We start from the raw sequence: 15,459 nt of genomic DNA on the forward strand, positions 1-15,459 counted from the left end.
CGAGTGTATACCCTGCTGCAGTCCAGGTTGCCCTCCCTCCATCCCCTCTAAAACCAGCTGAACTTATCGCTATTCTATACAACCTCTGTGGTGTATTTGCTTGTGCCTAAGGGTTTTGTTTTACTTTTTTCAAGATAGCTATATATATATATATATATACACATATATTTTTGCCTACCTATTAGGGGCACCTGACATCTGGGGCAAGAAAAAACTGAAGAAAATGGCGTTGGATGCCTCTGATATACCCCTGGCGCTTTGACGTCAGGGAGGAAGCGACAGCAACCGACGCCGGACCAAGACTTTGGAATTCTGGCCGACTGTGGGACCGCCTGACGGCAGGATAACCCAAGTGTGTTGACTGCAGCAGGGTATACACTCGAACATCTACATTTATGGTAGGTACAAAACTGTACTTTTTGATTCATTAGAGGCTTCTTGTAGAGCAGCAGTTACAGGCTCAGTTATTCTGAGACATGCTTGGTTGAAAGAACAAACTTTACCTGACCATGTTAAAATGAAATTATTGGATGCTCCACTACAGCATGATACTTTGTTTGGTGTTAAGGCAGAAGAGGTGTTAAAGAACATGGAGGATAAAGCAAAATCAATGCAAACTGTAAAAGATTTCTTACAGGTTCAGCCACCTAGATTTAGCAGAAACTGGCCTTCAAAAAATTGGTCCTTTCCAGTGTCAGACAGGCCACAAAGAGGCAGATACAGACGCCCAAGAGGCAGATCTCAGCCCCAAGGCTCCTACAGACATAAACAATGGGGTGCTAAAGCCCCCAAAGGAGGAGAAGACAAATCACAATCTTATAGGAAACAGTCACAATGACTTCCCACTGCAAATGCCAAGCTCTTACCAGTTGACAGCACCCCTAGGGGAAAAGCTAGCACTTTTCTCAAAAAATTGGCACATGATCACCCAAGATCAGTGGGTGTTGAATATAGTGTCTCAAGGGTACAGGTTCCACTTCCACACACTTCCAAAACCAAAAGGTATGCCAAACCTGCCACAAAACCAATGGGCAGAGGCACAAAATCAGATAGCTGCTCTTATGGATATGGGAGCTATTCAGAAAGTTCCACAAGAAGAACAGGGCCAAGGATTTTACTCTCGACTTTTTCTAGTACCCAGAAAGGACAAAGCATGGAGACCAATACTGGACCTGTCAATCCTAAATACTTTCCTGGATGTTCCAAAATTCAAACTGTTAACACTACAACTGTTGCCCATGCTGGGCAAAGAGGCTTGGCTAGTTACTTTGGATCTCAAGGAGGCATACCTGCACGTGCAAATCAGACAGTCGTGCAGAAGATACCTCAGATTTATAGCAGGCTCAATGCATTATCAATTCTCTGCACTGCCCTTTGGCTTATCTACTGTGTCCAGGGTCTTCTCAAAATGCCTGGCACCAATAATTGCATTTTGCAGACAAAAAGGAATTCAAATATGTCCCTACTTGGACGACTGCCTTATTCATGCAGATAGCAAGGACATTCTTCTAAAGCACCTGGCATATGTAAAAAGACTACTAGTTTGCCTAGGATACGCAGTAAACGAAAAGAAATCAAAACTAGTGCCCTCTCAAGAGATAATATTCCTGGGTGCAAGCTTAAATACAACTACCCAGATGGCTAAGCTCACGCCAGACAAACAAAGGCAACTGACTCATTACTTTCAAATGATGGCAACAAAGACCCAGCTCCCTGCAAGAAAAATTCTGCAGGCCCTGGGTTTCATGGCATCTTGCATTCTACTAATACCATATGCCAAACTGCATATGAGGAAACTACATTGGTATCTAAAAAGTGTTTGGACTCAGCATTGTCACAGCCTAGAGACAATCATAACCTTGATTCCCTGCCTACAACAGGAGTTTCGATGGTGGTCCCAGGTCTGTCACCACAACAAGGGACAGGCTTTCACCTTATCTACAGCCAGTCAGACAATAACAATGGATGCATCGGATTATGCCTGGGATGCACATATGGCAGGAAAATGTATTCAGGGCACGTGGCCCAAAGTACAAATGCATCTTCACATCAACCAAATAGAGATGCTAGCTGTACAGAATGCCCTGACAGCCTTCAAGGACCTAATACATCCAGGATAATTACTAATAAAGACGGACAATACCACAGTTATGTGGTACATAAACAAGCAAGGGGGCACACATTCCTACCCTATATGCAGACAAGCCATGACTTTGTGGAACACAGCACTGACCTACCAGGTACATCTGCAAGCACAATTCCTGCCAGGAACAAAAAACACACTGGCAGACGAACTAAGCAGAAATCTCATGGATCCTCACGAATGGAAGCTAAATCCACAAGTGTTCAACATGATAAAGTACAGTTTTGTACCTACCATAAATGTAGATGTTCGAGTGTCTTCACTGCTGCAGTCATTACACTTGGGTTATCCTGCCATCAGGCGGGCCCGCAGTCTGCCAGAGTTCCAAAGTCTTGGTCCGGCGTCGGTTGCTGTCACTTCCTCCCTGACGTCAGTGCGTCAGGGGTATATAAGATGCAGCCGATGCCATTTTCTTCAGTTTTTCTTGCCCCAGATGTCAGGTGCCCCCAAAAATGGTAGGCAAAACATATTGCTAATAAAACAGAGAATAAGGTAAAATAAAACCTTCAGTAACCAGTAAATACACCACATAGGTAGTATAGGTTGAGAAGTATAGATAAGTCCCAGCTAAAGAGGGGATGGCGGGTGGGTAACCTGGACTGCAAAAGTGAGGACACTCGAACATCTACATTTATGGTAGGTACAAAACTGTACTATGTTCATCGTGTTTCACTGCTGCAGTCATTACACTTGGGTTGAATCCCAAAGCTGAGTTAGGGTGGCTGGCTCTATAGAGGATTTGGTGTGGCTATGAGGCCCTGCAGCACTGCAGTGGCAAAGCCAGCTCTGGATCTAGAATAGAGAGGCAAATGGTAATGCTTGGTAAAGGTGTGCACTGAACTCCAAGTTGCAGCTTCCAAAATATCTTTGGTAGGTACTCCTCTAAGGTAGGCAGTAGAAGTGGCAGTTGCACTGGTGGAATGTGGTCTAATGTTACTAGGTACAGGTTTCCCATGCTGTTTGTAGCAGAACCGGATACAGTGTCCTATCCACTTTGAAATGGTCTGCTTTGAAATAGCCTTTCCCTGTAATCCTGCAGCATATGCTACAAACAATTGCTCAGTTTTTTCTGAAAGCTTTTGTTTTGTCCAGGTAGAAACGTAATTGTCTGTGTATGTCCAAGGAATGCAGAAGTCTCTCCCCTTTATTCTGGGGATTTGGATAAAAAGTTGGCAAGTGAATAGTTTGGTTAAGAGTCACACGGGATACCACCTTAGGCATAAAGGAAGGGTTTGTTCTTAAAGAAACCCTGTCTTGATGAAAAATGATGAAAGGCTCCACTGCCATTAGTGCCTGTAACTCCGAGACTCTTCGTGCTGAGGTTATTGCCAGAAGCGGAGCAGTTTTCCATGATACATATTTTAATTCTGCTGAATTGGCTGGCTCAAAAGGAGTTAAAGTGAGGTTTTCCAAGACAGAATTGAGGTCCCAAGTAGGTGTTGGTGCTCTCCGGGGCGGTCTTATGTTTTAGCCCCTCTGAGGTACTGCTTTATCAATGGATGAGAGAAAATAGGAGGGTATGTGTTGTAATGAGCCGAGATGGCAGAGGCGTGGATCTTAATGGATGAGAAGGATAGTCCTTTGTCCAGCATCTCAGTTAAGTATTGTAGTATCTGAGGAATGTTTGGGACAAGAGTGTCAAAGCTTTGAGCCTGGTTCCAGGCACAGAATCTCTTCCACTTTTCTAAATAATATTTCCTGGTGCTAGGCCTCCTGGCCTCCAAAATGACATCCATAACAGCTTTAGAGAGAGGTGGTGTCTGTTTGACTAATGAATCTGCCATGCAGCCAGATTTAAGGTTTTGAGCGGACTGTGCAGGATCTGATTGATGTTCATCGTGCATACAGCTGCAGTAATCACAGATGGGTTTTCAGCCGTCAGGCGGTCCCTCGGTCGGCCGAATTCCAAAGTCTTGGTCCGGCGTCGGTTGTTGTCGCTTACTCTTCTGACGTCAGGAAGGCCAGAGTATATAAGACACAGCCGACGCCATGTTCTCCAGTCTTTTTTGCCGCGCGGTGCCCGAAGCAGAAGCAGTTCGCAAGTGCCGGTCGGCCAGCTCCTGAATTACGAAAATATTTGGAACCGAAGTCTTCATTAAAGCTAAGTACCCCGTTGGGGAATCTTTTCTTGCCTCAGACCGATGTCAGAAAAAGTTAATAATTGTATTTCTTGTGGGAAGCAAATACCGCATAAGGATTTCCATTCCCTTTGCATACCTTGTTTGGGCCCAGACCACGACGTCTCGGGCTGTCGCTTTTGCGCTACCTTCAATAAACGCACTATCAAGCGTCGGGCGGAGTTCGCCCAACACTTTTTTGGTAAAGCTTTTGACTATAAAATGTCGTCGGACACTCCGACTACCGTTTTATCCAAAAAACGCAAGGAAAAGGACCGACATGCGAGGCCCGCGGTCTCCACCGACACCACGCCGAAACAGGCTCCACGTGGTCCGGTTCTCAGTGAGACGCCTTTGCAGTCCCTGACTACCGACGACACTCCTTCAGCGGTGTCTTCTGTACCCGAGACTGCTGGGTCATCGGCCCTTTCCCAGACTACAACCGAAGCTCCAGCTTATGCCGAGCCTACTAATGTGGACAGATGTACATCCACCCATGGTGTATTTAGGCCTTCATCCTCTTTTTCTATTAAGGCCTTTACTAAATCCAAAACAGCCAGGCATCAAACTAGGCCTGCTGCACAAGGTCCATCTCCGGGACCCATGCCTAAGAAGTAGATGCTTAAAATGGCTGAGGATCTAATAACTCTTATCAGAGGTTCTCAGCCCCCTCCTGACAAGAGACCCAGAGTAGAGGAAGAATCCCCCTCTTCTGATCAGGGATCCATTTTATCAGAGCATTCTGATGCTGAGGAACACTCTTATTCCCCCTTTGAGGATTCGGATGCAGAGCAGTCTATTCCTTCTGTATCCCCCCCTGAGGATTTTTCTTTTGGGGAAACCTTGCACACCTTGAGGGAACACTTCCATTGGGAAGGCCAAGACTTTTCAGATTCCAAGAAAAGACTTAGGGAATTTCTTTGGTTACCTCAGCACACACCTCTGGCTATCCCCCCTGTTTTGGAGGTACTGGATGATGTCTATTCGGAGGCTTGTTTTAATCCTGATTCACTGCCTTCTGCACCAGTTAAGCCTGACAGATATTACAGAGTACCCAGTTCTCACCAATTTCTCTACAAAGGCCATAATGCTGACCCTGAAACCATTTCACAAGGCCCTAAGGGAATAAAGGCCTCCACTGCCAAGAATCCACTTCCTGCAGAAAGGGAATCTAGATCTCTAGAAAGGTGGGGTAAGAAGGTTTATACCTCGGCCACCCTAGCCATGAGGGCCTTAAACTGCCAGTTTCATATGAGTAAATATCAGCAGTTCCTGTTATCACAATCAAAAGACAAAATGTCTCAACCTGAACAACCAGATTTAAAAGAGTTACAGGATATGATGCATAGTGCAGAACAAGTGGGTAAGCACACTTTACAATGTGGTTATGATGCCCTAGAGGCCTCCAGTAGAGCGGCTGCAACAGGATCAGTCATTCGCAGACATGCCTGGCTTAGAGAACAAAATCTACCTGATCATGTGAAAGCAAAACTTCTTGATGCACCTTTACAAAAGGATGTTCTTTTTGGTACTAATGCTGAGGATATATTACGAAAAATGGAAGAGAAAGCCAAATCTATGCAAACTGTCAAAGCTTTCTTACAGATCCAGCCACCACGATTTAGCAGGAATTGGCCATCAAAAAACTGGTCCTTTCCGGCCACTGACAAGCCCCAAAGAGGCAGATACAGACGCGGAAGGGGCAGAGGGCAATCACAAGAGGCAGACAATGGCAATCTCCAGCACCAAGAGGTGGTGAAGACAGTGCACAACAATACAGGAAGCAAACTCAATGACTCCCTCATTTCCATGCCAAGCAAGTCTCAACTGGCATTACCTTTGGGAGGGAAACTAGCATTATTTGCAAGCAATTGGCATATTGTCACAACAGACAAATGGATACTGGACATTATAAACAGAGGCTACAAATTTCAATTTCACACTCTTCCAAAAAGGAGAGGCATGCCAAACCTACCACAAAATCAAAGGGTAGAGGCACAACTGCAAATTTCAAAGCTCCTAAACATGAGGGCTATACAAAAGGTACCTACACACCAACAAGGTCAAGGTTTTTATTCAAGACTTTTCCTGGTACCAAGAACAGGAACCGACTGGAGACCCATTCTGGACTTATCCATTCTAAGCACATTTCTACTCATACCAAAATTGAAGATGCTCACACTACAGCAACTTCTTCCCATGCTGGGCAAGGAGTTTTGGCTGGTAACATTGGACCTCAAGGATGCATACCTGCATGTCCCAATCAGACAAAGCTGCAGAAGATACCTCAGATTTCTTGCAGGTTCAATCCACTATCAATTCTCTGCATTGCCCTTTGGCTTATCTACTGCGCCCAGAGTATTCACCAAGTGCCTGGCATCAGTGATTGCCTATTGCAGACTTCAAGGGATACAAATCTACCCTTATCTGGACGACTGCCTGATCCAAGCGGACAGCAAACATATACTACTGGAACATCTGGCATATGTGACACGGTTACTGCTTTCTCTGGGATACACCATCAACAAGGAGAAATCAAAGCTAACACCTTCTCAGAAAATAACCTTCCTGGGTGCCAGCTTGGACACAAACACCCAGATGGCATACCTTATGCCAGAAAAACAAGGGCAATTATCTCAGTACTTCAAAATACTAGCAAAAAGTACCAGGCTTACTGCAAGGAAAATCCTGCAGGTTCTGGGATTCATGGCATCTTGCATTCTTCTAATCCCGTGTGCAAAGCTGCATATGAGGAAACTTCAATGGTACCTAAATAATCTATGGTCTCAGCACAGTCACAGCTTGGAAGCAATTATCCCAATAATTACCTGTCTACAAAAGGAATTCCTATGGTGGGCCCAAGCATGTCAAGTAAACACAGGCCTCCCATTCTGCAAGCCACAAGCAAACCAAGTCATAACCACAGACGCCTCAGATTACGCCTGGGGGGCGCACATGAAGGACAGGTGCATTCAGGGCAGATGGTCCCAAAAGGAAAAGCACCTTCACATCAATCAAAAAGAAATGCTGGCAGTTATACATGCAATTACAGCTTTCAAGGACTTTCTGCATCCATGACAATTGCTCATAAGAACAGACAACACCACAGTAATGTGGTACATAAACAAACAAGGAGGAACTCACTCATACCCCTTGTGCAGACTAGCCATGACTCTTTGGAACTTGGCTCTGGAAAGACAAATCGAACTTCAAGCACAGTACTTGCCAGGGATGGAAAACACTCTGGCAGACACTCTGAGCAGAAATATGACAGATCCACACGAATGGAAGCTACATCCGCAGGTGTTTACGGAGATAGTCCAAGCGTGGGGGAGGCCAGATATAGAACTTTTTGCCTCCCACAGAAACCATCAATTGAAAAGGTTTTGTTCAAGGACCTCCCATCCAAAGGCCTGGAAAGTGGACGCCCTTTCATTCAGTTGGACAACATGGACAGTTTATGCATTCCCACCTCTACCTCTCCTGCCCAAGGTACTTTTGAAAGCAAGAACAGACAATCCGAGGATGATACTGATTGCTCCAGACTGGCCAAGGCAACACTGGTATCCACTCCTGAGGAGCCTAACACATACTCCTCCCTGGCCCCTGCCTCTAATACCACTTCTGCTGACGCAGAACAACTACAAAACCCTTCACAGCCAGCTGAAAACACTCAACCTCGCTGCATGGAAAATTCCTTAATACCTCATCAAACTATACTCTCCAAGGAGGTGCAGGATGTCATTTTGGAGGCCAGAAGACCATCTACTAGAAAAGCTTACTCCGCAAAATGGAAGCGCTTTTGCTGTTGCAATGAGAAAAGAGGGCAGGACCCTAGAAAATTGAACTTGCCTCAGGTGTTACAGTACCTAGCTGAACTACTGAGCAGTGGACTTTCATTTTCTTCAATCAAAATACACGCCTCAGCCATCTCTGCAGAATTCAACACTGATCCTCCTTTATTCTCACACCCACTCTTATGGCAGTTCCTCAGAGGGGCTAAGAATATAAGACCTCCAAGGAAACAACCAATACCAGCCTGGGACCTTAATTACATACTAGAAAAATTAACATTGCCTCCCTTTGAACCTGCTGCTACAACAGATCTACAATTTTTGTCCTGGAAAACAGCTTTCCTTCTGGCCATCACTTCAGCTCGTAGGGTTTCTGAACTACAGGCCCTCATGGCGGTGCATGACGCAGAACAACTACAAAACCCTTCACAGCCAGCTGAAAACACTCAACCTCGCTGCATGGAAAATTCCTTAACACCTCATCAAACTATACTCTCCAAGGAGGTGCAGGATGTCATTTTGGAGGCCAGAAGACCATCTACTAGAAAAGCTTACTCCGCAAAATGGAAGCGGTTTTGCTGTTGGAATGAGAAAAGAGGGCAGGACCCTAGAAAACTGAACTTGCCTCAGGTGTTACAGTACCTAGCTGAACTACTGAGCAGTGGACTTTCATTTTCTTCAATCAAAATACACGCCTCAGCCATCTCTGCAGAATTCAACACGGATCCTCCTTTATTCTCACACCCACTCTTATGGCAGTTCCTCAGAGGGGCTAAGAATATAAGACCTCCAAGGAAACAACCAATACCAGCCTGGGACCTTAATTACATACTAGAAAAATTAACATTGCCTCCCTTTGAACCTGCTGCTACAACAGATCTACAATTTTTGTCCTGGAAAACAGCTTTCCTTCTGGCCATCACTTCAGCTTGTAGGGTTTCTGAACTACAGGCCCTCATGGCGGTGCAGCCCTTCCTCATCTTCCATCAGGACAGGGTTTCCTTCTGCACCAACCCATCTTTTATGCCTAAAGTGGTATGTAGGGTAGCCTTAAACCAGGCCATACACCTTCCTACCTTTTATCCTAACCCTCAAAACAAAGGGGAAAGGCTGCTTCACTCTTTAGACATCCACAGGCAGCTACTTTACTATTTGGACAGAACAAAGTCCTTCAGGAAACCAGACCAACTTTTTGTGTCCTATGCCGTAGGGGCTCCAGGGAAACCAGTTACCAAACAGACCATTTCCAAGTGGATTGGCCACTGCATACGTTTTTGTTACTCCCATCATGGGAAACCTGTCCCTACTGGTATCAGATCTCATTCCACCAGGGCCACAGCCACCTCTACAGCCTTCCTCAGAGGTATACCTACTAAGGATATCTTGGAGGCAGCCACTTGGAGTTCTGTGCATACCTTCACAAAACACTACCATCTGCCCTTATATTCCAGAACAAGAGCAGGCTTTGCCACTGCTGTTTTGCAGGGCATTCTGGCTCAACCCAGTTCCTCATAGTACCTACCACCCTATGCATAGCTTTGGGACTCTACCCATCTGTGATTACTGCAGCTGTATGCACGATGAACATAGTACAGTTTTGTACCTACCATAAATGTAGATGTTCGAGTGCTAATACAGCTGCAGTACAGGTTTCCTCCCTCCTTCCCTCTTGGTAAGGCCATGGGGCCTAAAACCTCTTCATACCTCCTGACTGGGTTATCCTGCTATGTTTTATTTGCTTACATTTGTGGATTAGTTTTATTTATGTATTGCCTTCCCTTTGGGGGCACCTGACATCTGGGGCAAGAAAGACTGAAGAACATGGCGTCGGCTGTGTCTTATATACTCTGGCCTTCCTGACGTCAGAAGAGTAAGCGACAGCAACCGACGCCGGACCAAGACTTTGGAATTCAGCCGACCGAGGGACCGCCTGACGGCTGAAAACCCATCTGTGATTACTGCAGCTGTATTAGCACTCGAACATCTACATTTATGGTAGGTACAAAACTGTACTTTTTTTTTGAGTCAGAAGGTGTGGAATTTGAGGTAAAATCCATGGTGGTCCTTGAGCTAAGTTCTTATAGACTGGGTACCAGTGCTGGCATGGCCAGTCTGGAGCAATCAGGATCATCTGTGTTTTTTCTTGTTTGGCTTTTAGGAGTACCTTTGAAAGGAGAGGCAGTGGTGGGAAGGCATAAACTTCTAGGTTTTTTCAGCTGAATGAAAGAGCATACACTTTCTATGCTTGTGTGTGATAAGTCCTTGTGCAGAATTTTTGTAGTTGGCAATTCAGTGTGGAGGCAAAAAGATCTATGTCTGGGCACCCCCATTTTTGCGTTATCATGCTGAAGACTTGTGGATTTATTTTCCACTCGTGAGGATCCATGATGTTTCTGCTTAAGTTGTCTGCCAAAGTATTTTTCTTTCCTGGCAGGAATTTTGCTTGCAGATGATCTTGATAAGTTAGAGCTGTGTTCCACAAGGTCATGGCTTGTCTGCATAGGGGGTAAGAATGAGTGCCCCCTTGCTTGTTTATGTACCACATTATTGTGGTGTTGTCTGTCTTTAATAATAATTGTCCTGGATGCAGAAGGTCCTTGAAAACTGTTAGGGCATTTTGTACAGCCAACATCTCTTTTTGATTGATGTGAAGATGCATTTGGTCTGTGGTCCACTTGCCCTGAATGCATTTTCCTGCCATGTGTGCTCCCCAGGCGTAATCCGAAGCATCTGTTGTTAAAGTCTGCCTGGCTGTGGGTAGAGTGAAAGGCTGACCATTGTTGAGGTGACATGCTTGTGCCCACCATCGAAACTCCTGTTGTAGGCAGGGAATTAGTGGTAATACTGTTTCCAAACTGAGAGTGTTGAGTCCAAACACTTTTTAGGTACCACTGTAATTTCCTCATATGCAGTCTGGCATATGGAATTAGTAGTATGCAGGATGCCATGAATCCCAAGGCCTGCAGAATTTTTCTTGCAGGGAGCTGGGACTTTGTTGCCATAAATTGAAAATACAGAGTCAGTTGTCCTTGCTTGTCTGGCGTGAGATAAGCCATCTGGGCCGTTATATTTAAGCTGGCACCCAGGAATGTTTTCTCTTGTGAGAGCACTAGTTTTGACTTCTTTTCATTTACTGTGTACCCTAGGCAAATTAGCAACCTTTTTACAAACGCCAGATGCTTTAGAAGAATGTCCTTGCTCTCTGCTTGAATAAGGCAGTCGTCCAGGTATGGATATATTTGAATTCCCTTTTGTCTGCAAAATGCAATTACTGGTGCCAGGCACTTTGTGAAGACCCTGGGCGCAGTAGATAAGCGAAAGGGCAGTGCAGAGAATTGGTAGTACATTGAACCAGCTATGAATCTGAGGTATCTTCTGCTATTTTGTCTGACATGCAGGTATGCCTCTTTGAGGTCCAAAGTAACAAGCCAAGCCTTCTTGCCCAACATGGGAAGTAGCTGCTGTAGTGTCAACATTTTGAATTTCGGAACATCCGGGTAAGTATTTAGAGTAGAAAGGTCTAATATGGGTCTCCAGGCTTTGTCCTTTCTGGGGACCAGGAAGAGTCTTGAGTAAAATCCTTGCCCTTGTTCCTGCTGTGGTACTTTTTGAATAGCTCTCATGTCCATGAGGGCTGTAATTTGCTTTTGTGCCTCTGCCCATTGATTTTGTGACCGGTCTGGCATTCCTTTAGCCTTGGTAAAGTGTGAAAGTGGAACCTGTAACCTTGAGACACAATATTCAGAACCCATTTGTCTTGGGTGATTGTTTGCCAATTTTCTGAAAAAAGTGCTAGTTTTCCTCCTAAGGGAGCTGCCAAAAAGGAAGAGCTTGGCATTGGAAGGGGGAAGTCATTGGGACCGTTTCCTGTAAGGTTGTGACTTGTCCTCACCTCCTTTTGGGGTTGAAGCACCCCACTGTCTTGGTCTGTAAGAGCCTTGGGGCTGAGATCTGCCTCTTGGGCGTCTGTATCTGCCTCTTTGTGGCCTGTCTGACACTGGAAAGGACCAATTCTTTGTAGGCCAATTTCTGCTAAATTGAAGTGGCTGTACCTGTAAGAAATCCTTTACTGTTTGCATAGATTTTGCCTTATCTTTCATTTTCTTTAATACCTCCTCTGCCTTAACAACAAATAAAATATCTTGCTGTAAAGGAGCATCCAATAATTTTGCCTTAACATGATCTGGTAAGCTTTGTTCTTTTAACCAAGCATGCCTTCGAATCACAGATCATGTAACTGCTGCTCTACAAGAAGCCCCTAATGAATCAAAACCACATTGCAAAGTAAGAATTCCCACGTGTTCAGCTGCATGCAATAAATCCTGCATTTCCTTGTAGTCAGGATGTTCTGCACTAGTACTCCTTTTCTGTTTTAATTGAGACATTAAGTATTGTTGGTATTTAAGCATGTGAAACTGGCAATTTAAAGCCCTCACTGCTAAAGTTGCAGAAGTGTAAACTTTCTTCCCCCATCTGTCTAATGCTTTAGAATCCCTGTCAAAGGAAGCCTTTACCCCTTTGGGACCCTGGGAAATAGTTTCTGGGTCAGCAGCAGGGTTTTTATAAAGAAATTTGTGAGAGACTCTGTAGTACCTGTCTGGCTTGACTGGAGCAGGGGGTAAAGAATCAGGATTTAAACTGGATTCAGAGAACACATCATCCACAATATCCAACACTGGCGGAATAGCAAGGGGCCTGTGCTGAGGCAATAAAAGAAAGTCTCTGAGCCTTTTCTTGGATTCTGAATAATCCTGCCCCCCCCAATGGAAATGCTCCCTCATGGTATGTAAAGTTTCCCCAAAAGAATAATCCTCAGGAGGAGAGGCTGAATGAATTGATTCTTCAGCATCAGAGTCCTCATAGGGGGGGTAAAGAGTATTCCTGGTCTGAAGAGGAATCAGAATATATAGAAATCTGGTCAGAGGAATCCTAGTCTGTATCCTGCCTAGGCCTTTTATCAGGAGGGGGATGGGAACCTCTATCAGAGTAATTAAGTCTTCGGCCATTTTGAGCATCTGTTTTTTAGGCATGGAGGCCTGTCCAGGTGAATGCTGTACTTGCTTCTTTATCTTTAATGGAGTTTTAGACTTGACTGTAGTTTTAATGGTAAGTTGAGAAGGTCTGAAAACACCCTCAGAAGCCGATGCCTGCTTAGCGGCTCCGGACCCATCTGAAGGGTTAGTCTCTGTAGGCCCAACACTTTGAGTATCCAGAGGCCTAGGTACCGCCACGTGGGAGTCGGTAGCGGCCTGTGGCTCTGAGGTAGCAGGTGTCAGGGGCTGCGAAAGCGCCTCACTGAGAACCGGCGACTGGCCTAGAAGAGGCTTCGTCGTCAGTTTTGGACCTCGGATGCCTGTCCTTATCCTTGTCTCTGCATTTTTTGTGCATTCCGGTTGTCGGTTATTCCGACGGCATGGTATAATTAAATCTTCGGTCAAAGTAATGGCGAGCAAAATCAAACCGGCGTTTAATAGTGCGTTTGTTAAATCTAGCACAAAACCGACAACTAGTGACGTGATCTGGGCCTAGGCATGGAATACAGTAAGAATGAAACTCCTTATGAGATATTTGCTTCCCACAAGAAATACAATTATTAACTTTTACTGACATCGGTCTGAGGCAAGAAAAAGTTTCCCCAACGGGGTACTTAGCTTTATTGAAGACTTCGGTTCTGAAAATCGAATTTGATATCTCAGGAGTCGGCTGACCGGCACTTGTGAACTGCTTTTGCTTCGGGCACCGCGCGGCAAGAAAGACTGACGAAAATGGCATCGGCTGCATCTTATATACCCCTGGCGCACTGACGCCAGGAAGGAAGCGACAGCAACCGACGCCGGACCAAGACTTTGGAACTCTGGCTGACTGCGGGCCCACCTGACGGCAGGATAACCCAAGTGTAATGACTGCAGCAGTGAAACATGATGAACATCAAGGGAATGGGGACGCTCAGACATGGATCTTTTTGCCTCCCCTCACAATTACCAATTACAGAAATTTTGCACAAGGACTTATCACTCTCAAGCATGGAAATTGGATGCTCTATCTTTCAACTGGAAAAGCCTGACAGTCTATGCCTTTCCTCCGATGCCTCTTCTCAAAAAGGTGCTTCTAAAAGTCAGACGAGAGGCCAAAAATGATCCTGATTGCCCCAGACTGGCCACGCCAGCACTGGTATCCAATCCTAAAGATTTTGTCCCAAGGCCCACCTTTGCCTCTACCTGAAATCCCTCGTCTTCTGACACAGCAAAACAATCAGATTCTGCATAGTCAACTCAGAACCTTAAACCTGGCAGCATGGCAGATAATGTAGCCACTCAGACTGCACCTCTCTCTAAAGCTGTTATGGATGTAATTTTGGAAGCCAGGAGACCCAGCACTAGGAAATCTTATGCAGAAAAATGGAAGAGATTCTGTGCTTGGAACCAGGCACAAGGGCTCGACCCTGTGGTCCCTAATATACCTCAGATTTTACAATACCTGACTGAGATGTTGGACAAAGGCCTATCTTTTTCTTCTATTAAAATCCATGCCTCTGCCATTTCAGCTCATTACAATATGGATCTTCCTATTTTTTCACATCCTCTACTACGACAGTACCTCAGAGGGGCAAAGAATATAAGACCCCCTAGGAGAGCACCAGTACCTACTTGGGATCTCAATTTTGTTTTAGAAAAACTAACACTGACTCCATTTGAACCAGTCAGCACAGCTGATCTAAAATTCTTGTCATGGAAAACTGCTCTGCTCCTAGCAATTACTTCAGCAAGAAGTGTTTCAGAGTTACAGGCATTGATGGTTGCGGAACCTTTCCACATTTTTCACCAGGACAGGGTTTCTCTAAGGACGAACCCAACATTCATGCCAAAAGGGGTCTCCAATGTGGCCTTAAACCAAACTATTCATTTGCCTACTTTCTACCCAAATCCCCAGAATAAATGGGAAAGACTTCTGAACTCTTTGGATATACACAGGCAGCTACGATTTTACTTGGACAAAACAAAAGCTTTCAGAAAGACTGAGCAACTGTTTGTAGCATATGCTGCAGAATCACAAGGAAAACTTATTACAAAGCAGACCATCTCCAAATGGATAGGACACTGCATCCGCTTCTGTTATGCATAACATGGCAAATCTGTGCCTAAGGGCATTAGGCCTCATTCTACCAGAGCAGCAGCCACTTCAGCAGCTTTCCTCAGAGGGGTACCAACCAAAGACATTTTAGAAGCTGCAGCCTGGAGCTCAGTGCACACTTTTACCAAACACTACCACCTACCTCTCTACTCCAAATCCAGAGCAGGTTTTGCCACTGCAGTTCTGCAGGGCTTGTTAGCCTCGCCAAATCTAATCTAGACCCAGCCACCCTTCCTCAGCTTTCGGATTCTACCCAAGTGTAATGACTGCAACA

The 15,459-nt window shown here is 45.2% G+C and overlaps 1 protein-coding gene across 1 annotated transcript in view; it reads left to right on the forward strand.

Annotated features, from left to right (window-relative positions):
- The window catches only part of LOC122803252 (ubiquitin carboxyl-terminal hydrolase 12-like), a gene marked incomplete at its 3' end in the record, with an annotated part of 535,227 nt that overhangs the window by 102,650 nt on the left and 417,118 nt on the right, over positions 1-15,459 (forward strand).

The sequence above is a fragment of the Protopterus annectens genome, chromosome 5.part1, assembly GCF_019279795.1.
Source record: "Protopterus annectens isolate FY-2018-M chromosome 5.part1, PAN1.0, whole genome shotgun sequence".
NCBI lineage: Eukaryota > Metazoa > Chordata > Ceratodontiformes > Protopteridae > Protopterus > Protopterus annectens.